Source organism: Sorex araneus, chromosome 4, assembly GCF_027595985.1.
Source record: "Sorex araneus isolate mSorAra2 chromosome 4, mSorAra2.pri, whole genome shotgun sequence".
Lineage (NCBI taxonomy): Eukaryota > Metazoa > Chordata > Mammalia > Eulipotyphla > Soricidae > Sorex > Sorex araneus.
The window spans coordinates 180,239,997-180,264,519 of NC_073305.1; positions in this window are offsets into that span (position 1 = coordinate 180,239,997).

Here is a 24,523-nt window from a genome sequence, read left to right on the forward strand (position 1 = left end):
GCAGTATATGTCAACTGAACCACAAATTTCCTTTACTTTCTGTATCATTTCATCACTGACTTTGATTTTCTAAAATCTCTGTTGGTTTCTTTATAGTTCATCAGCTTTCTAAAATACACTTTTTAAGGCAATTGTATTTTACTTTATTTTCTTTAGGTCTTCATATAGCTCTGTCATACCTAAAATGATTAAGGAGACTATTCATCACCCTTCCTTTTAACAAAGTCTTGTGGGGTCAAAATTTAGGAGTGGTAAATCAACTGTTCTAGACAATTACTTTATACAATTTGAAAACTAATGATTAAAAATGTTGGAATACTTATCTTTTCCTGCTTATTCTCTCCATTTTGAAAAAGCCTTCCCACTAGGAGTTACCCTCAGAAATAAATCTATCTGGACTCATTGACCTCTCTATACATATATCTCTATTGATCCTTATTGGGATGGAGTGATAGCATAGTGGTAGGGCGTTCACCTTTCATGTGCCGACTCGTGTTCGATTCTTCTGCCCCTCTTGGAGAGCCGGCAAGCTACCAAGAATATCGCGCCTGCACAGCAGAGCCTGGCAAGCTACCCGCGGCGTATTGAATATGCCAAAAACAGTAACAAATAAGTTTCACAATGAGAGACGTTACTGGTGCCCGCTCGAACAAATTGATGAGCAATGAGATGACAGTGACAGTGATTCTTATTGATCTTTCCCGTTGCTCATCGATTTGTTCGAGTGGGCACCAGTAACGTCTCTCATTGAGAGACTTATTGTTACTGTTTTTGGCATATCCAATACACACGGGTAGCTTGCCAGGCTTTGCTGCGTGGGCTCGATACTCTTGGTAGCTTGCCGGGCTCTCCGAGAGGGGCGGAGGAATCGAACTCGTGTTGGCTGCATGAAAGGCGAATGCCCTACCGCTGTGCTATCACTCTAGCCCTATTGATCCTTATGATCCCAATATTCAAGAGCACCATTTTGTCATACTCTGTCTGTCCTCATTGTCCTTGGTTATAAGTTCATACAGCATTAGCTGGTCAAAGGAGAAAATATAAAATGTTGACCCATAAATTATTGACCCAGTATAGATAAAAGAGGAGGATAGAAGATATCTTGGAAGATATCAGGTATTCTCGAATATAAATGTTTGTACTGGGAAGGAACATTTAAGAAAATAATTATTTCTATGTATAATTGTTTTAATGTGTCCATGGACCTTTAAATAAAAGAACTGGGACAATGGGTGATGGAGACAACTTTTTCTGCTGGTAATTTTGTGCAATTTTGTTTATGGTTTTAGGTCCACAACAGTGGTGCTCAAGAGTTACTTCTGGCTCTGTGCTTAGGCATCATTCTATGTGATGCTCCTGCAACCATATGAAATGCAGGGGATAGAAACAGAGGTTACAATTTGCACAGCAATCACCTTAGCCTCTCTATGTCTCTGGGCCTTCGCTGATGGTTTTGTACTGTGCAATTTTTCCAGAAGTTTACAGTAACTGCCTGCAACTAAAGCCACCTATTATATTGCACTTCCTTTTGTCCTCACAGTTTGGGAAAGAAACACGCAGTTTGGGAAAGAAACGTTCAGTTTCTTTCCCAAATTGCCTGTCTTGCTTGTTCCAATGTGTTGAGTCCCTGTACATCATGATTCGTCAGTATGTACAAACAGTACAAGGCTTTGTTTTATTTTAGCTATTGTAGTCTGGCCTTGACAAAGACTGGTCAGTGTGTTTTTCTTTTCCTCCTTGTCTAAAATGCTTTATTATATGTGGCCAAACTGGATCTATTAGTGTCCCAGGAATTACATGTGGACTTTATATGTAGGGAGCAAAAATCCTAATTTTAATTCCAGATATTGTCTCAGATAATTATATATCCACTGCACTGGGGGCAGTCCCTGGGTGTGACCGGCTAGCTACGGGTAGATGGGAAATCTGGGCGGAGGAGGTCCAGTCCCAATCCGAACAGCCTTGGAGGTCTCAGCCCCGAGTCCCACAGACCTGGGTTCCTCTGCCGGTTCCTTCATGCGTGAGGCTCATCCGAACGTGTGGAGAGGGGCCTTGAACATGACTGTGGCTAGGCTCTGGAGGTCTTAGGCCACCAGGAGCTCTGCTCAGGGTAGGGAGGGAAGCTGGAGCCCATCCCCTCCGAGGAGGCCCTGGGGATGACAGCCAGGTATATGAACAAGAGAGTCTCTGCCCCCGGCGCCGTATAATCCTGTCAATGGCCAGCATCCAGAGACTTAAAAGCCAGCTTCCAGATATCTTATAACCTACTTCTCCCTCTGGGAGAACATGGCAAACTACTGGGAGTTTCCTGCCCACATGGGAGAGCCTGGCAAGTTCTCCATGGTGTATTAATATGCCAAAACCAGTAACAAGCTGGGTCTCATTCCTCTGACCCTGAAAGAGCCTCCAGTATGCCATCATTGGAAGGACGAGTAGGGAGAGGCTTCTAAAATCTCAGGGCTTGGAGGAATGTAGATGTTACTGAGTCCACTCAAGAAATTCGCCGATCAACGGGATGATGATGATGATGATGATGATGATGATGATGATGATGATGAATTATATATCCATGCTTTGATTTCAGTTTATGTTCCTTGGATATAAATCCCGTACAATATTCACTAGTATTATTCCTAATAAGCAATTCCTAAATTGGACATTCCCGTGTTTAGAGCACTCTCAGTTGTTACTAAAAAAAACTCTTTAGTTTCTAAATTTTATGTTAATTGTTGAGTATAAAAATGTTTCTTTAAAACTGTATCAAAAAAGCTTAGGTTCTTATATACCAAATATTTTAATTTTCTTCTTTTATGTTTCTGTGATGTTTAAACACATGCTTGGTTAGAGATTATGTAATTCCTAGAGCCCAAAAATGTTCATTACCATCTTTACAGGGCAAAGAAGCTACTCTTTCATATGCATATATTTAGTTCTAACTGGAGAGGAAAGAATATTTCCAGCTGATGGGGCCAGAGCGATAGCACAGCGGGTAGGGCGTTTGCCTTGCACGCGGCCGACCCGGGTTCGATCCCCGGCATCCCATATGGTCCCCCAACCACCGCCAGGAGTAATTCCTGAGTGCAGAGTCAGGGGTAACCCCTGAGCATCGCTGGGTGTGACCCAAAAAGCAAAAAAAAAAGAACAACAAAAAAAGATTATTTCCAGCTGATGGAAATTATGCTTCAGATCCTTTATAAAATCTCTAAGAGTAATTATGAAAATATAGTTTAAGTTAGAGTTAAAATATAAGCTATTAAAAGCATTTTAAAAATAGCAGGACATTTATTTATTTATCTATTTTTTTGCCATAGTTGGTGATGCTCGAGGGTTACTCCTGGTTCTGCACTCAGGGATCACTCCTGGCTGGCTTAGGAGACCATATGTGTGCCAGGGAGTGAACCTAGGTCAGCTGCAAGCAAGGCAAGAGCCCGACCTGCTGTTTTAGCCCTTATTATCTATTCTAAATGTTGTCATATCCTTATAAAATAAATATATATGAGAATATTTGTCATCAATAGCCACGTCCATCTGCCCACATACCAAATTCTGCAGGATGGTTATGTTGTTCCCAACATTCTCCCTTTCGAAATCCGACACGCCATTTCATCAGTAAAGATGCGTAAAACAACTGGTCCAGACAAGGTCAGACCCGAACACCTGAAGAATCTGCCGCCAGTAGTTGTCAATACACTGGCTCAGCTCTTCATATGCTACCTATCTGAATGCAAGGTTCCGTCCCAGTGAAAAACCAGCAGGACCGTCCTGTCTCGGTAGAAAACCAGTAGGACCATTCTGTTATACAAGAAGGGAGACATCCATGACATCAGCAACTATCGCCCAATCTGCCTGTTGTCCATCCTCTACAAGTTGTTCACTTGAGTCATCTTGAATAGAATAGGCAGAACACTAGACGAAGGACAACCATGCGAAAAAGCTTGGTTCTGAAAAGAAATCAGCATGATCGATCATATCCACACAGTGACCAAGCTCATTGGAGTTTTGTGAAAGTTCAAGATGCCGCTCTGTCTAATGTTCATCAATTTAGAGAAGGCCTTTGATTCTGTTGACACTGAAGTGGTCATCAAAGCCCTAGTCAAACAGGGTGTTCAAACTCAGTACATCAAGATCCTCCACGAGCTGTATTATGGATTCACCACCAGGATCTCACCATTCTACAAAGAAGTAATCATCAATGGAAAGAGAGGGGTTCGGCAGGGTGATACCATTTCATCAAAACTCTTCAGTGTCACCCTCAAGAACGTGATGTGATGACTGGAATGGGAAGGAATGGGAGCAAAGATAGACAGTCAGAAACTACACCACCTCTGCTTCGCTGATGACATCGTTCTTGTAACACCAAACATTAGTCAAGCGGCACAAATGCTGGCCGACTTTGACTGTGAGTGTGGAAAGGTCGGACTGCAGCTGAATCTCACCAAGACAATGTTCATAAAGAATGAACTAGTCCCTGACGTTCCATTTGCTCTCGACAAAACAAACATCTCCAAATGCAGCAGCTGTGTGTACCTGGGTTGAGAACTCAAAATAAGAAAAGACTTGGCACTTGAGCTGCGCAGGAGGAAGAGAGCAGCATGGAACGCCTGTCACAATGGAGACGTTACTGGTGCCTGCTCGAGCAAATCAATGAGCAATGGATGACAGTGACAGTGACAGTTATTGTGAACAACTTTATGAAAATAAATTTAAAAAATTAAAATAAATAATATGGAGGATAATTGCCAGTTAACAAACACAAAAGGAGGGCTTGAACTTCCAGTTCCATCCCCACACTCAAAGAAAGGAGGCAAGGGTGCTGGAGGTTCAGTTCAAAAGCCAACGGTCAGTGAGTTTATCAGTCAGGACAATGCAGTGACACCTTGGTAAAAAACCCAAAGGAGGTGCTTCTAAAGTTCCATGTTATTGAGCATTTAGAGATCTGGGTGATAGTGGTGCGCTTTCTCCCAGTGTTCTTTCCATCATTTCTGTCTGCTGGTTGATTTATATTCTTTAGAATTCTTTTTTAATGAGTCACTGATTTAGCAAGAAAATGAGTTTCCTGAGTGTTCTTGTGCTTTTAAAGCAAATAAATCAACCTCCTGAGGGTGTTTGCCAACTGCTGGTACACATTCCATGGGTCAGAAATACAGAATAATCTAAGCTTAAAACATGCCCTTTTTCTGAGTGGGGTTTGTAGGTTTGATTGATGGATAGCTGGGTGACCCAAAGTAACTGCCTAGGGTTTGTGACTAGTCCCTTAAGACAAAGATGGTCTTAGGAGGCTGTATCTTTCCCAGAGGTAATATAAAATAACTACTTTTTCATTTTAGAAATACACAAGAGCCTTTTTTGAATTATTGACCATGTCTAAGAATGTATTCACACATAAATAACAGCTCAGTTTACAACTGAGGTTTTACAAGAAATATTGTGCGCTGGAAATGTGCTCTAAAGTTTGTTTTTTTTTTAACAGGATGGAACACCTGATGTGTGATTCAACTATTTATTTTTCTTTGTATGTATGTTTGTTGCTACCTGATGGCTTGTAGACATATTTTTTTTAAATGTTACAAATTGAAAAACAAAACTGACAGCGTATGTTGAGGCAGTCTTTCAACACAACTTTTGCTTGATGCTCAGTGAGTTATTTTTATCTTGAAGTTACACTTTAAGCTTCTGAATTTTCTTCAATTTTATGATCTTTCCATGAAAATTGATGATTTACTCTTTGATTTTTCCTGAATTTCTATTTGTTGACAGAATAGCTGGCACATTTGTTAAAGACATTTTAATTCATGAATTTATAGTTTTAAGGAGTCATACTGAGAGACTAGAAGTGGTATTGCAGAATCTAGAGAGACATGAGTAGAGTAAAAAATGTTTAAAGTTATTGCAGGAATTCAATTGAAATGTAAAATGTATGAAGGGCAGGTTAGAATTATTTGTCAGAAGTGGTTATGCCAATGTATTAGAATATTTTCAAGAGTCAGAGCTAAGCATTTGACAGTAACCTATCAATAGGCAGTGTGATATTATTAAAAAGTCCTTGAGACATTCCTTTATATGTTTCCAGTGTCCTGCTTGTCATTTTTACATGCAAATTATTTCAGACATTTGGAGCTGGTACAGTGGATAGGGTTTTGCTTTGCATACGGTCAACCCGGATTTGATCCCTGTCACACCATATGGTGCCCTGAGCTCACCAGGCGTGAGTCCTGAGTGTAGAATCAGAAGTAAACCCTGAGCACTACTGTGTGTGAGCCCTGCCCAATTATTTCAGGCATTTTTCTTACACCATCACTTGAACAAATGATGTTGGGTCTACAAAAATCTAAACTACATATCCACAGGCATGCTATTATTAATGATATAGAAAGCTAAAAATACAAATTGAGTCTATTCACTTTTTATTGGATTCTGACTCCTAGGAAGAATAATTTTTTTTACCAAAAACCTGCAGAAATGTCTAATGCTTTCATATGATAAATAGATCTCCTGGTGGTTTGATAGGACTTTTATATTGCCATTGACTTATCAATCTACTCGGTAATAATGCATTTTCTATGACTTGTAGAGGCCTTCTGCTGTTGCAATTATGTTACCTGCATTAGCACATGCATCATTTTTATTTCAAATAGCTGAAGTTTTATTAAAAAGATTGTACTAGCCAATCAGTTATACCCTTGTGATATCTTCTCAGATGGGAGGAGTCATAAACAGTCTCAACGGTCATAAATGGGAAAGAAGGAAGGTAAAGTAATATAAAGTTAAAAAACTTGATAAAATGCAGAACTCTTATTCACTGCTTGTGGAAATGTTGTCCAGTTCAACCCCTGTGGAAAACAGTGTGGAGCATTCTCAGTAAATTCAGAATTGGGTTGCCATATCATCCAGAAATTCCACTTTTGGGTACAGGACAGAAAAACCTTTATTCCAAAGGGTTTATGCACTCCATTATTCATTGAAGTTCTCCGTACAACAGCTAAGATTTGAAATCAACGTAGATGTCCGAGAACAAATAATTGAATTGTGAAGATGTGGTATATATACACAATGGAACACTATACAGCTATAAGGAATGATGGAGTTATACAATTTAAGGCAACACAAATGGAACTGGCAGACATTAAGTTAAATGAAGTAATCCAGAAGAAGGATAAACATAGGATGACATCACCTATATGTGGTTTTTAGAGTAACTGGATGAGGGAATGCAATGGTTTTAAGGAGGGATGTCTAGACCACCCTTGGCCCCAGAGTATAAGGAGGAGAAGGAAAAAGAGTGGAGGGAAAAGAAAAAAGAAACAGATGAGAAGCAACAGGAGGGAAGGGTCAAGGGGATTCAGGTACATCAGTGATGTTAAGGAATGGTAGAGCTAAATATCCAAACCACAGAGAGAATACTGAAATCACATGATCCAAACTTTAACCAAGAAATTTAAAAAAGTCAAGATGGCAAGGTGGGTGGGGAGGTGTCAGGAGGGAGCTTGAGGACATTGGTGGAGGGAAGTTGACACTGGTGTGGGATAGGTGGTGGAAGATTTTGTGTCTATAGGTTTGTTCAAAGGAAATTCAACTATGAATTACAGTGCTGTAATAAAATTTTAAAAATGAAACAGCTTGTAGAGTTCTATGAGGAGGGAGTGATATAAAAATTTATAAATAATAATAAATAAATTAACACCAAAAAAGATAAAGATGTTTATAGTGTCTGGAATTCTGAAGTGAAAAATCTTCAGATACTAAGAACAAAATACTGCTCCTATTGTCAAAATAATAACTATACCTTCTCATCCACATATGATATTCTGGTGACATCAATGTTGATTTATCTTATCTTCCCCATGATACTGATATTAACAGGGGAAAGTAATAACACTGAGGACACATTTGGGTCAGGTTTAAAATCAATTGATAGCATCGCAAGATAATAACACATGACAGAGATAGGGCATGTGGGCATTGAGTGTGATCATTTCCATTTCCTTTTAACAAACCACTGTAGTGTGTGAGTGCATGTGAAATTACTCCTATGGGTGATATAAAAAAGTAGAGGTTCACAATAAGAACACTATTTCTCATATTAAACTTTGAATAAAAAGAAATTTATCAAGTCAATTCACCTCTAAAACCAGAAGCATTCATTACCTTTACAAAATACTTTTCTTACTGAATCTAGTCAGAAATATTTGAAAATGACAAAATATTTATATGTACTCAGTCATTAATAAATATTTAATTAAGTATAGGCTATAAAATTAAAATGCTTTGAAATTTTAAGAAAATAGGTAGCTTCTTTAAATTCTTGAATTATTAATCTCATTCATATTTTTTATCCTTTAAGGCAAATATGTATAGCACTGTGGCACTGTCGCCCCTTTAGAGCAGAGGAAATGCATGATTTGCTTCATGCTTTAGCACTTTATTTTATCATGAAATATTCATCTTTATACAACTTTCTTTTGCCCAAGTTTTGTTCCTAAAGTAGCAGAGTGAATAAAACCAGCAGTATAGAACTCGAGTCCATGGCAATTAAAGGAAAATTCCACTCTGATGTAGGCTGTTGTGTATCATTACTTTCTGTCACTCTGCACCATCATTTCAGGACAGAGCCCTTATCCCGTTCCCAGTTTAGTCTGTCTCACTTCACTTTACTGATGAAAACTCAAGGTGATGATTCTACCAGGAGGGTTGTGAGCCAAAGGACCATATGGAAACAAGAACAACTCTCCTAAATCTAAATCATTGTAAATAACTGTAAAATAAATCTCCTTAATTTCTTCTCCAAAATGAAAGGACAAGTATGATAAAAATTGTCAAAAATATAGAGTCACAAAGCCTCAGGATCCTCTATTCTAGAACAGAAATATTGGTAAACTATATCACTGGTAAAATTTTTCAGATAACTAAAAATAATCCTTTGTGAATTAAGTTATGAACCCAATTAAATTATTGAATGCCAGAGTTAGTAATAAAATCCCAATACTCTGGTCCCCAGAAATGGTTCATCAGGAATAATTAGGACATTTGTGTCTGTTTATTTTTATACTACAGTAGATGATCAATCACATTATGGTTGTAAAATATCCCCCAGCACCTTAACTCATATGTTTCTTGTAGCATCTATTATGTGGACTTCCTCACTGTAAGTTTCTACAAGTGCTGACATGAGGTACCTGCTATTTTAAGGCTTCCATCTGAAAAAATGGATCCCTAAACATTTAGTTCTGAAAGTCAACTGGTCTGATTCTATGTGACCCATGACCGCTAGCAGAGAATGAAACAGTTGATTATCCAGTCATCTGTTCTCCGGCACTCTGGTTGTTTTCAGATCCGGGCTATTGTGTATTGTGCTGCTATAAACATAGAAGTGCAGATGGCATTCCTGCTGTGACTGTGTGATTTTGGGACTCAGGGCACATTTTCAAAATTGGTCTTACTGGGTCATATGGAAGCTCAATTTCTAGTGTTTTGAGGATATAACTGTATTGGCAGAATCTTCTTCCCCATGCCAGGCTGTCTTCACCAGGGCCCCCTGGGAGGGGGGTGAGTTGAGTTTCCCTCCCCGCCCTAAGCAGAGCCCTGGCAGCCGAAAACCTTCAGAACCCAGCCACAGCCATGTTCAAGGCCACTCTCCACACGCTCGGACGAGCCTCACGCATGAAGGAACCGACAGAGGAATCCAGATATGAGGGACCCATGGCTGAGATCTCCAAGCCTGCTCGGTTCAGGACTGGGCCTCCTCCACCCAGATCCCCTGTTTTCCTGTAGCTTGGCAGTCATACCCACAAACTTCCCCTGGAACCATGTAATCTCATCAATGGCCAATATCCAGAGACTATAAAACAAAGCTCCTGGAAGAGAGTGACACACTTTTTCCTGGAGCAACCTCTTTATTTTTATGTTTATATTTATATTTATATTTTTCCCCTCATGGCAGAGCCTGGCAAGCTACCTATGACATATTTTATATGCCCAAAACAGTAACAACAATGTGCTCTTCGTGTTCCTGGAGTGAGCAGACACCATAGGGCTACACTAGCATACAACAGGGACAAATGAAGATGTTACTGGTGCTGCTCGAGCAAATCTATGAACAACGGGTTGACAGTGACAATGAAACAATGATACCCGTATTGTTTTCCAACAATGCTTTGCCCATTGGCATTGCCACTAGCAATGAATGAGAGTTCCTTTCTCCTCACATCTGTGCCAGCACTGGTTGTTCTTGTTGTTTTTTGATGTGTGGCAGTCTCTGGTGAGTGATGATTGTTTTAATTTGCATATCCTGATGATTTTTAATGTGCATTTTTGCCACTTGTACTTATTCTTTGAGGAACTTTCTGTTCTATGTAAGGACAGTAGAGGCAAAGACCAGGATTGGTCCATGGTTGGAAGTCTACCTCAAGGGCTGGGGGGAGAAGGCAGTTGGGATAGAGAAGGGACCATTATGGCAGAGATGGTTGGAAGTGATCACTCTGGGTAAGAAGTGTGTGCTAAAAGTAGGTAAAGGAGTAAACATGATAACCTCTCAGTACCTGTATTGCAGATCATAATACCAAAAAGGAGAGAGAGGGAGGGAGAGAGAGAGAAGAGAGAGAAAGAGAGAAGAGAGAGAAAGGAAAAAGTGCCTGCTATAGAGACAGACTCGGGGAGTTGGTGATGAAGTTGGTGGTGGTAGATATACACTGGTGGAGAGATGGGTGATGGAGCATTCTATGACTCAACCATAGCTTTGTAACTGTGTTTCTTATAGTGATTAGATAAAAATAAATAAATTTTAAACAAAAAAGAATGAAACCATTCTCAGTAGGTATAGAAAACCGCCCTGCTTCTATCCTTGAAGGGCTTCAGCAAGGAGGGCTCTGGCAAATAAGCAAGAAGCCTCAAAATACTCCTTTCAGTATTTTCCAGGAATGTGAATTTTGTACATTTTATAAGCTGCTGCCCAAGCATTTGGCCTGTAAGCAGCAGGCAGCTAGCTGCTGGCTTCTCTCCTCCCTCATTGTAGAGGAGAGGTTGGGAATTCTCATGTCTATACCCTCCAACTTCCTCCAGTGGTAAATCCAAGTTGCCAGCATCTCTCTGGAAGGGCCTTGTAGATGTGTTTGGTGCTCCAGATTCCGTGGTTAATGATCTTAGAGATCAGCTTCTAGGATGAGACCCTTAAGAATCTGCACTCAAGAGTCCCACAGGACTGTGGCAAAGAAAGAGTTCAGCCATTTTTTTTTTCAATTGAATCACGGTGAGATACAGTTACAAGCTTTCATGTTTGAGTTTCAAGCATACAATGATCAAACACCCATGCCTCCACCAGTGCACATTCTCCACCACCAATGTCTCCAGTATATCACCCATTTACAACCCTCACCCTGACTCCATAACAGACAATTACTCCCATACTCTCTACACTTTTGGGCATTATGGTTTGCAATACAGATACTGAGAAGTCATCATGTTTGGTTCTTTATCTTTCAGCACTCATCTCCCCTCCTGAATGATTCCTCCAACCATCATTGTCTTAGTGATACCTTTTCTATTCCAGCTGCCTTCTCCCCTAGCTCATGAGACAGGCTTCCAACTATGGTGCATATTCCTGACCCTTGTGTCTACTGTCTGTGGGTGCCAGTCTCATATTATGTTATTTTATGTTCCACAAATGAGTGCAGTCCTTCTATGACTATCCCTCTCTTTCTGACTCATATCACTTAACATGATACTCTCCATGTCCATCAACTTATATGCAAATTTCATGACTTCATCTCTCCTAACAGCTGTATAGTATTCCATTGTGTAGATGTACCAAAGTTTCTTTAACCAGTCGTCTGTTCTCGGGCACTCTGGTTGCTTCTGGATTCTTGCTATTGTGAACAGAGCTGCAATGAACATACAGGTACAGATATCATTTCTACTGAGCACAGCCATTCTTAACAGGAATATGCTTGAGTTCCCCTCATTGGCTCTCCCAATAGAACTCAGCTGCAGAGGGAGAAGCAAGTATGCCTATCTCCTATTGTATTAGATTCTAATTTCATTATTCGGATTGTGCATTTATACGTTGATGCCCGAAGGATATGGCTTCTATTCAATCTGTGTTAGAAGAGACTGAGCTGCCCCTGGGGCCCGAGGTAGCTGGTGGGTACTTCTCCATTGCCCTGTGGCTTGCTCCAAGATTAGAATGAAGGCTGTCGGCATTTCCATGAAATTTCTTCCTCAGACATCTAATGTACCAACTTCTTCCCATTGCCACCTAAGGGATGAGCTCCCATTTAACTAATTTTGAAAAATCATCATACCCGAATTCATAAGCACATATAGATATGGGATTTCCAGGGGCACAAGAGCACTGAACTACACACCTGGATTTAGCACAGAGGGAGGAAATAACGTGCTTTTCCAGTTTCTCCCTAGAAGGGGCTGAACCATCTGCTTTTCAAGTGGTTGCTGAGGATCCAGCTTCTCATCAGCTTGTACCAATGTACTGACTACAAGACTTCCCTCTTGGACTTATAGGGTTCTTGGTGTACCCTCAATTCCTGGCATCTCCTAGGGATAAAGACGATCTCTTGATGTAATGTGTGGTTCAGATCTCAACATACCTGCTTTAATCTGGTGGGGAAATTTCACTGATGAGGCAAGCTAGGCACATGTAACGACACTCACAGTTATTGCAGGAAACTCAGATCCCGAGAATACAGGCCTACAATTCAACTGTCAGTACAAGGAGAAGGATACCAACAATCAAGGGAAATCTGAAAGACCAACATATGAAAAGCAATGGTATGGGGGTTTAGAAGTCCCCTCATTAGGGGAGTTGTTTCTCCAGGCTGACTCACCTGTGACAATCTCAAATACTGGAGATTTAGGAGATCCGGGGGTGTGGAGTACAGAAGTGGAGTGAACTGGCTTAATTCAGTTTCTGTATTTATGTGGATTTCAGAAGCGCTGTCTCAGCACGAGCATTCACTCTGCTTTGGACTTGCCCTCTTGAAACATCTAGAATTTAGTCTATCCTTGTATCTTGCATAATTCTTCATCAGTGTTCTTGTGAATAACTGCTTGATTTTGTCAGAATGCAGGTAAACCTCACCACTCTCTCTGCCCCTGCCCCCATAGACACATCACACACACACACACACACACACACACACACACACACACACACACACTCTTCTGAGTTCTTCTAGGGCTGGAGAAATAATAAAAACTGCATTAGGTGAGTTAGCAGGTAAAAACCCTTTAATAACCTACATACAGAGAATGCCAGTACAGACAGAAGAAAAATATGGTGGACCTGAGGTATTTATCCTGTTTTGAGAAGAGGAGGAGTCAAAAGAATAAGATAAAATTTTTCATGGGAGAGAGACCCCATTTAAAAAAATTTTATTAGTGAATCACCATGGGGTACACTTACAAACTTATGAACTTTCATGTTTGTATTTGGTTTACATCCCTCCACCAGTGCCCATTCTCCTCCACCAATGATCCCAGTATCCTTCCCACCACCCCATCCTGCCTCTTTGGCAGGACATTCCCTTTTGTTCTCTCTCTGTTGGATGTTGTAGTTTGCAATAGAGGTATTGAGGGATGACCCCACTTTTACTGAGTAGAGTTACATTTCTCAGACAGAAAGAATATGTCAAGTCATAGGCATTCTACCAGATGAATAAAATCACTCCTCTCCAGCTATAACCATGAAGATCCTACTTCACTGCCCTATGTACCATTCAACCAATGGAGAATCACAAGGACAGCTTGAGATAGAGCTATATTAGCACAAAACCAGCAGGATGTGAGATGGCACACACATGTCCTCATAGAGTCCCAAGAACTTTTTTTTAATAGAAAAGAGAGCAGGAATGCACATTTTTAGGAGGGGTGGGTTACAGATTGATGGGTACTAGAATCATCAATAAATTCCTTTGGAAGATCAACTTTCTAAGGCACACTCTATCTTATCTAAAAACCTAAGTAAAAGATGTCTGAGTAAGGGTTTCATCTATTCTTAGACATTTAGCAAAACAATGAGTTGGGACAATGGTCCCTGCTCCAAAGAGCTGTTGGTTTTTAATTTTGAATTCAAGAGATGAATTTTATTGCATTAGTTTTCAAACTACCTTCTTCTAGGTCTTAAAAAGAGAACCAGTGATTGTGTTACAGGAAATCCCTGTCAGGACCAATGCTGTTAGTGCTGCCCCAGGGTTCTTGCTTCTTGACTTTGGCACAGGAAAGAATTCAAGAATAAGTCAGGGTAGGACCAGTACTTTTGACAGTGAAAGTACACCAAGGGTCAGAGCCTGACATTCTCAATGCAGTGGCACTCTTTCTGAACACATTTCCAGGTTATATAGGTTGAGAACAGAGTAAATTAGTTCAGGGGAAGAATACGTGTAGAATTTCAGAAAAGGGAAGTTGGTTCAAATGGTGATTTTCCCAGTCAGCACATGTACTAGATTTTGACCATATTGTTTTCTTTTTTCAAAAAAAAAAATTTAAAAAATTTTATTGAATCACTGTGAGATAGTTACAAGCTTTCATGTTTGGGTTACAATCTCACAATGATCAAACACCCATCCCTCCACCAGTGCACATTGTTGAGTTGCCAATGGCAATTGTAAAGTTCTATGATATCAATGGGTAAATTTTAAATGCAGATGCATGATCATGAGAGTATAATGAAGCTTATCTATAGGTCACTTGGTCCTCCATCTTAGATTCATCTGGTTTCAACCTATCTTGGTCTTTTATTTTTTAGACCTTTCATTGTCCAAATATGTAACTTACTAACTTTTCTGAAATTTGAATACTATACCTCTGGTATGTAGGTATACAATATCTTTGTTTGTAGGTATACCAAACCAAACCAAACAAAACTCTAAAGAAATAATCAAAGAGACAGAAAGGAGAGGGAATTAATGTTGACCTGTAAAGGACACGGTATAAGAAGTAAAGCAGTCACTGGTCCTTATGTAAATATATAGACATTTGTTCAGGGCAATAACAGAATATAGCAGTTGTTAAGATTTGCAATGTCTTCACAAAGGACTATTTTTCCAAGAAAGGCAAAAATCTTCTAATTCTTTTTTCTTTTGAGGTCAATTATACATGTGATATTATATATATCACATTCACATTGGCTTTTCTCTAGTATCAATCATTTGATTAAGTAAAGGACAAAGAAATGAGACAATACAAGAGACGCTTTTCACTGCTCTTTGCTAAAAATAATCTGCATTTCTAAATAACAGTAGCGTTTTTTTTTCCTGAAGCTCAAAGGGAGTAGAACGACCTTTACTTTCCCTTAGCCAAGTCGACACTTACTGCAAGAGGCCTGGTTTGGACATATTGAGAAAAGCCTTTCTGGGATAAATGGATCCAGCACTTTAATTGCCAGGATAAGTCTCTTCATTTCAGTTACACCCATTTTTGGATAAGCTAGGAAGAGAGCTAAGACATGTAACACTTGAGAGAAAACACAGAGTGGCCAGTCTGATTGATTTGCTTTACTTCCTGCAAGGGACATTGTGGTCAAAACCACAATGAGATGGTTTCTCATATTTGTTGTTGTCTATTAAAAAAAACAGTGGAAAATACTAGGAAGAATGTGAGGAAAAGGGAGTCTTTATACACTGTTGGTAGGAATGCAATCTGGCACAGCAACTATGCAAAACAATATGAAGATTCTCAAGAAATTAAACATAGAACTAACATAGCATCCAGCAATTCAAGTTAAGGGCATATATCTAAAGAAAATAAAGTCACTATTATGAGGATACACACATTGAAGCATTATTCACAACTGTCATAAAGAAACACCTACATATGCCCTGACAGACAAATGGAATGAAACATGTGCTAGACATTATATAAGTGGTATTGATTCTTACAAAAAGAAAATAATAAGTAAATCCCACAGCTTTTCAAATAGAATACATAAATATTTAGGACATAAATAAAATAAAATTAGCCAGAAATACAAAAACCATAATTCTGCATGGTAACATGTGTGTGAGATTCAAAAAAAAAGTTCACCTCAGATGACAGTACAATGGTGATTGTGGGGACCGGGGAAGTGAATAAATAAAGAATGCAAATGAGCAACCTTAATATGATTATGGCCTGAAGATCTAATAAATTACATATATCTTGTATTATACATCTGATATGTGTGAAATATGTGCCTTATATGCATATCTGATATTGTATACTTGAAAAATTTTAAGAAGCAGAACTTCAGTCTTCACCAAAAAAAGAAGAAAGAAAGAAAGAAAGAAAGAAAGAAAGAAAGAAAGAAAGAAAGAAAGAAAGAAAGAAAGAAAGAAAGAAGGGAAGGAAGAAAGAAAGAAAGAAAGAAAGAAAGGAAGAAAGAAAGAAAGAAAGAAAGAAAGAAAGAAAGAAAGAAAGAAAGAAAGAAAGAAAGAAAGAAAGAAAGAAGGAAAGAGAATGAAAGAATTAATGAAAGAAAGAAAGAGGGGAGGAAAGGAAGAAAGGAAGGAGGGATGGAAGGAAAGAGGGAAGGAAGGAAGGAAGGAAGGAGGGAAGGATTATGGGAGGAAGGAAGGAAGGAAGGAAGGAAGGAAGGAAGGAAGGAAGGAAGGAAGGAAGGAAGGAAGGAAGGAAGGAAGGAAGGAAGGAAGGAAGAGAAAACATAAAGAAATAACCATGTCTTTGTATTGTTTTGGTTTTTGCTTTGGGGCCACCCCTGTTGTTCTCAGGGTTTATTTCTGTATCTACATTCAGAGATTACTCCTAGCAAGCGCAGGGGACCTTATATGGTGCCGGGGATTGAACCCAGGTTGATTTGCCTTGCTTCCTTACTTCCTGTAAGGCAAGAGCCCTATCTGCTGTACTGTGTTTCTGACCCACAACACCTATGTTAATTGATCTGGTAGTTGAAATTCCTTCATGATAGATACCAACTCATTACATTGTACCCTTTAAACATGTTCTAACTTTATTGGTCCATTATGCTTCAATTTAGCTGGGCAATAAAAACTGAAAACTATCCCTATTTCTAGTGCCTAGCACTGTGAGTGGAACACAGAAATGCTCAATAAATCTTTGGTCTTGTCATGAAAGATCCAGTTTTCTTTGTTTCCTTTTGTATATGTTATGGGAACACCAGTTATATGTTTAGAATGCAGACCTTAAAACATTAGCCTTATTCATTGCTTATTATATCTCCAGCACTTATAACTGTAATTCAAGCCATCTTTTCTACTTTTACATTCTGCCTTTTTCTTTCTTTCCTTCTTTCTCTCTCTTTCTTTCCTTCTTTCTCTTCTTTCTTTTCTTCTTTCTTTCTTTCTTTCTTTCTTTCTCTTTCTTTCTTTCTTTCTTTCTTTCTTTCTTTCTTTCTTTCTTTCTTTCTTTCTTTCTTTCTTTCTTTCTTTCTTTCTTTCTTTCTTTCTTTCTTTCTTTCTTTCTCTCTTTCTCTTCTTTCTTTCTTTCTTTCTTTCTTTCTTTCTTTCTTTCTTTCTTTCTTTCTTTCTTTCTTTCTTTCTTTCTTTCTTTCTTTCTTTCTTTCTTTCTTTCTTTCTTTCTTTCTTTCTTTCTTTCTTCTTTCTTCTTTTTGGTGAAGACTCTGAAGTTCTGCTTCTTAAAATTTTTCAAGTATATAATATCAGATATGCATGTAAGGCACATATTCCACCTATATAAATCGTGGTATCTCCAAAGCCTCTGAAGATATTGCTCAATGATTGGAAATGTATGCACTCTAAAAAACAGGTTATAAATGAAATTAATGACCCAACAAGTTTTTGTTAACAACTCAGAGTTTGAAATAGACACAATCCTGGAAGCTCACCATTTGTATCTATACTATACTAACAATACTTAGCTAGTATGGGCTCTATTATAAAAATCATGTATTATTTTATATACTTTGTGTAATTTAACAGTGGCTCATTAAGCTTGGTATTTTACAAGTGATATGGTTTGCCCATGTCACACCATTTAGAAGTCCAGATTGTGGTTGATATAGGGTCAAAGTCCCAGTGACCTGGTGATTTAACATCTCAGTGCACACTTGAAAATACTCATTTTTAATTTTTTTCCACTTTTTGAGTCACACTGATAAAGCTCAGGGGTTACTCCTGGCTCTGCACTCAGAAATTACTCCTGATGGTTCTTGGGGAACCATATGAGATGCCCGGGATGGAACCCAGGTCAGCCACATGCAAGTAAAGCACCCTACCTGTTGTACTATTGCTCCAGTCCTGGAAACACTTCTTAAAGAAATATGTACAGCCAAATTGTAATTATATTTGAAATAAATAATAAAGTACAGCAACTGGAGTGATAATCTCCTAGTACATACAAATCATTTTCTTCTGTTTTATTTTAATTCTCACCACTCCTGTTTATTTCAGCTCAACCCTGACTACAAAATATATGGCTTATTCATAAAATAAGACTTTGTATATGATTTTACTGCAAGTTTCTTCACATATCGACTTTATAAATTGCTTTCTATAACAACATTTCTTCAAGAAAGCTTGAATATTTCAGGATGTATTTTTTAGCATTTTTACTAAAAGTGCCTATTCACAATGAAATAAAAGAGTGACTTTTATTGTGACAATGGCTTATTTTAACTCAAGAAAAATTCTTCTGGGAGAGAAATATTTTGTATTTATATCGATCACAGATACTGCATGTCTTTAACTCGAATGTAGTAGTCTGCCGAGTAATGTAAGGAAACAGAAAATGAACGCTAAAGTAAAAGAACTACAGTGGCAAGAATGTACCATTTCATTGAATTTTTTAACTCTGCATATTTGTACAAAGTCTCACATATGTCTGCAGATATAATTGAAAGTTAAGTGTGTATAATTGAGATCTTTCTTTCTGTCATGAATCAACAAATGCTTGTAAATAGTCCAAGGTGATGGGTAGACAATGGTAGACAAAACACGTACCCCCTGGACTCACGAAACTGCTATTGAACTGGAGAGTGAATCAGAATAAAAGGATTAATTAATACAAACACATAGGTGTGTATAAAATATGCATAGTGATTGCAACCACTAAAATAGTTTGGTGGCAAAGATTAATAAGGGAAATCTACTTGAGGGGCTGGAGAGGAAGTATGGCGGGTAAGGCTTTCCTTGGATACTGCTGAGCCAAGGATTCAATCCCTAGGACCTTATTAGGTCCCTTTGGCACTCCTGAGAATGATCCCTGAGGGCAGAGTCAGGAATCAACTCTGAGGACCAGGAGGTGTGTGGGGAAAAAAAAAATCCACTTGGTTTAGCAGAGAGCGGGGTGGGGTAAGGAGTAGAATTTCCAAGAATGCAACATTTAGATAAGATGGCAATGGCCTTGGCTACTATACTATCTATTGAGCCCCCAAGAATCTCTAATCAATTTAAATCACTGTCACTGGTCACCCCGTTGCTCATAGATTTGCTCAAGAGGGCACCAGTGATGTCTCCATCATGAGACTTGTTGTTACTATTTTTGGCATATCAAACATACCACAGGTAGCTTGCCAGGCTCTGCCGTCCGGGCGAGATACTCTCCATAGCACAGTGGTAGGGCGTTTGCCTCGAACGAGGCCCACTGGAGTTTGATTCCACTGCCCCCTCAGAGAGCCCGGCAATTTAAATACAACCTTTGAAAAGCGTTAGGTATTTATTGGAGCTTTTGTACCCACACAGAAGAGTCTGGCAAGCTCCCTGTGGCATATTCGATATGCCAAGTACAGTAACAATAACAGTCTCATTCCCCTGACCCTGAAAGAGCCTCCCAATCTTGGGAAAGAGGAATAAGGAGAGGCTGCTAAAATCTCAGGGCTGGGATGAATGGAGACGTTACTGGTGACTGCTTGAGGAAATCTATGAACAGTAGGATGACAGTGATACAGTGATTTGCATTTTTCAAATATCTTGATTTTTTCCTTGGTCTTATTTCTCTATTTCTCAGTGTTTGTCTTGGACAAATTTTTCTGTTCTGTCTTTCTCTTTTTAAAAAATCTTTTCATTTATCTATAGTTTATTCCGTTATTACATTGTTATCTCTATTTTTATATAAACTTAATTATTTACTGTGGTAATTTTTCTGTCTTATTTCTAATATAAAATTTCTCTTTGTTGTAAAAAAAAATTTGATAAGAGATGGAAGATTAGAAACAGGGACAGAGCTGGAGAAATTACAGCTGGGGCTCACAAAAAGAGCTAGTACTTCCAGTGGAAAGTGCCACATTCTAGGAAGAGATTTGTGGTACCTATCTGTTAAGAAAAAAGTAACAGAGGCTGGAGAGATAGCACAGCAGGGAGGGTGTTTGCCTTGCATGCTGCCAACCTGGGTTCGATTCCTGGCATCCTATATGATCCCCCGAGCACTGCCCGGAATAAGTCCTGAGTGCAGAGCCAGGAGTAACCCCTGACCATTGCTGGGTGTGACCCAAAAGGCAGGGGGAAGAAACAAAAGGAGTAATAATGTGTAGGTATAGCAGCTGACTCAGCTTCAACAATGTAAGGTCTAGAGCAAGGTAAGCATTAGACTTTATTCAAAGGTCCTGTGGAGCTAAGGAAGTGTGTTGAACATGGGCTGAGACAGCCTGGCTTCTACTTTATAGAAATTGTGTTCTATAGAAAACACAGAATAAAAGACAAAGGATAGGAAACAAAACAGGGATGAGGCAGAACTTTCCAGAACAAAGATGATGGATGGTGGCAGTAAAAATGTATAATTTATGAATTTAATATTGCATAAGTTTAAGCTTGGTAGGTCCCGATTGTCTTTTAGGTAGATGGAGAATTCTTTTAAAGAACGACTAAATTGGCTACTGTCACTGTTCTTCAGAGGCAAGATAGGGCTGAGTGACCACTTAGATGTCCTGGTGCTAATTGCCTGGTTAATGGCTTCAGTGGTCTCTCTGTCACTGTCTCTGTTGGCCCATACTTTTGGCTCTACGCACGATGGAACTTGACAACTGGGAGTTTGGAAATAACACTTTAAATTATTCATTTTTGTTTGTGTTTTCTACATGAGTGAAAAAATGAAAACATGGTATGTAGACAAATGAAACTGTAATGGACTTCAATTATTCATCCTATTTCTGAGTTCCATTCTTTTTTTTTTTAAAGGGGACGACAAAGAAAAAGCAAGAGCTGGTAGCTTGCATTTCAATTGTAGTGAAAAGTGATGAGATAATAAGGCTGTTGAAGCCAGGGAAGTGAAATTGAAATGGATAAAACTATTCTTCATTTACTAGATGTTAGAACGAAAGAAATTTGTTAAATTCAGTTTAATTGACACCTCTTTTGGTTTTTCACTTTGTAGGAAGCTAAATGTTTTAAAATAAAATGCAAATAGTCAGCACATTTTTTCCCTCGAAAATCATTGCTCTTTTTAATAACTTTTATTTCTGCTAACGATGCTTTATGTTGTAGACAACTCTTCTGTGTAATGTAGTTTTAATCTTAAATTTCTCTGAACCCAGTGGTAGAACAATGTGTTATATCCAAATCAAGTTTGTATATAAAAACATTTGGATCAGCCTCAGGCAAGGCAAGAGCTCTACCCACTGTGCAATCTCTCCAGTCCTGTCTTAAAAACTCCTGTGTATATAATTGTCCAAATAAACCATTGCTTGGGTCCCATTAATACTCAGCATGAGATTTCATTCTCTTACATGTGCAGGATCTGTGCCCTTTGTCTGCATGAATTTACAGAAGACAGAACTTCACCCATGTGCCTTTTAAGATTTAAGGAGATGGAATCTCTGGGAGGAATGTTGGAAGGAGATAAATGAGGTGGTGGGAGGACCTGGGAATGAATTTTGGGGGAATAATAAAATTTAAAACTCCATGTGGCCAACCCGGGATTGATCCCCAGCATCCCCTGAGCACTGCCAGGAGTAATTCCTGAGGCAAGGAAACTCATGAGCAAGGCGGTGCTGAAGCGAGGCACAGGGAAGAGCCACCTAGAAAGGCTTTCAGAGGAGGGTTTAGAAACGTTATCTTTCTTCCACAGCTCAAAAGTTGCATGTCAAAGAGATGTGGTCCTCCTGCATTTGGGTTACTTCCAGACTATGCTATCTCTTATTAAGTTTTATTAATTCTTAAAAGTACATTACCTGGGTCTCCCTGATGTCGGTGGGCCCCACGGGTGACTTATGTGAAGCGGGGAGGAGAAAGATGGTCACTTTCTCCCCAACCGCCTCTACCACCCAGGACCCAGGGTTACTGGGTTCTTGTCTCGCTCATGGAAAAGAATTTCAGTGAAATAAGCAGATTTTATTTGGAGGTTTTTTTGAGGGAAGGAGGAAGGGATAAGTGGGAGAGAGAAGAGTAAGAGTAACCACTCTAGAGAGAATGTGGGCTTCTCCAAGGGTGGAGAGGGCTCTACACACATCCTAGCACTAGACACAAAAGCATGAAAGTATACATCTCAAGAGGGGAGATGAGGGCGACACATGTGCTCAGCCACCGCATGTGCTCGGCCACATGGGCACAAGCAGCACATGGGTTCAGGCAGCATATGCATTTTTTCCTTTGTTCAAGGTGTCTTTTATAGGGTCTCTTCAACCTGCCCGGACATGAGGCTTCTTTCCAGGTAAAAGTCCGTTGCTAAGGAGGTTACCAGGGAGGTTGGGAGTAGTGATGATCTTCTTTGGGCTGAATCAATCAGATTAAGGGAGAGTTTGAGGAACTTCCTGGGGAGGGGTCCATTATCCTCAGGGTCTGCCAATGGTCTTAACCGGTCTTTTTGTTTTCTGAATCCACAGGGTACATCAGTTTTAAGATTCTCCTTCCCAGAGGCTTTGTTTAGCCAAGTTTCATTGTCCAGGGCCTTTTCCTATCTACCTGCCTACATCATCCCTACTTATCTGCCATAAGCAACTATTTTCATAAAAGTCTGGTCAAATTGCATAATCTACAAACATAGAGATAATTAATTCAGCAGGTGAGCATGTGCTTCATATGCAGGAAGTCCAGGTTTCATCCCTGGCACCACATGATCCCTAAGGACCACTGTGAAGCAATCCCAAAAGTAGGCACTTAGCACTTCTGGGTATGGGCCAATACTTTTCCCTCTCCCTCTCCCCTCCCCCCTCCAAATAAGAGTCTATAACTTTGTTTCTTTCTTGTTTACTATGTATATGTGTGTACATATCTATATATGTATATACATATGCATGTATATTTACATATATGTATGTATACATTAATGCATAAACGTATATATATTTGGCAGGCACACCCAGCAGTGCTCAGGACTTATTCCTGGCTGAGTCCAGGGCCCATTCCTGGTGGGTTTGGAGGTCCATATGGGGTGCCAGGGAACACAGCTGTTTCAGCTGCGTGTAAGTCAAACACCCTACCCACTGCACTGTAACTCCTACTATATTAGTCTGTATTTTAATGTTTTCACATGTTACACCTTGTTATTTCACATTATTTATCGGATAGTGCTAAAATCTTATTGCAGATTAGATTTGTGGGTTTGCTGATTCTTCTAACTCTCTCAAGGTGTGTTCATTCCTCGTAAAAAACTATAGCACGCCGATGGGCGTGTGCACTCACGGGCTCTGTCTCACCGCCCGCGTTCGGTGTTCTGGAGTCGCTGTGTATGGGCTGGATCGGGATGGCTGTTGGTCAAGGACAGATGAAGAAAGAACGAGGACCAAGCTGGTTGCTGATTAGTTACCGTTTATTCAATCTTCCATCTTTCTCATCTCCCGCACTCCTAGCTCCGTCCTCTCTCTGGATCTACTGCAGCCTGGATTCTCCTTCACTAGTCTCTCCCCCTACTTGTCTCTCTTCACCTTGCCCTCTAGGCTACACACAGCCAAGTAGCAAAATCAACATAAGAAAGCCCTTCCTGAGGGCCGGGCATTCCAAAGCCCTTCCTGACTGCCAGCAGGTAAAATACCTCTTAAGGTTTTTCTCCTTTCCTTGGTCCAAGAATTTAGTCACATCTTAATACTAGTTATTTTTGTATGAGCATAGCAAGAGACACATTGAGGCATGCAAGGCAGCTCTTCTGGCAACATCTTGCCACAGACTCAGACTATAGCACTCAGGCCAGATTAATCATTCCTAACCCTAGCAGGGTCCAAATCTAGTTATTACTCTTTGGATCATGACAACATTTGTCCGTGGCCAAGCTCTTAACTTATAGTTAAGCATTAGGCACTTTGGCGAGGCCCATCTTGATGCCAGGGTAGCACACAACTCACCGCTTGCCCTGGATCCGTCCTGTCCCTCGTCGGGACCCTGCTTTGGGGGTGCTAGGAAGTAAGGGCAGCTGAGGCTTAGGTCAAGAGAACAGATGCCCAGGAGGAAAATATCATGTAGAGTCAAATGACTCCCAGGTTACAAAAGCATAGCATTTGCTAAGTCTTCCTGTGTCCATACAAAAAGGATATGGCTCTGAATAAACTATGCAGAGGACTCAAGGAGAAGAGAAAAACAATATTTACAAGTCAACAGAAGACTAAGAAAGAAGCTACAAATACACACAGAGGGATGGGAGCACTGTGATGGGAGTAACCCAACAAACCTAAACTACC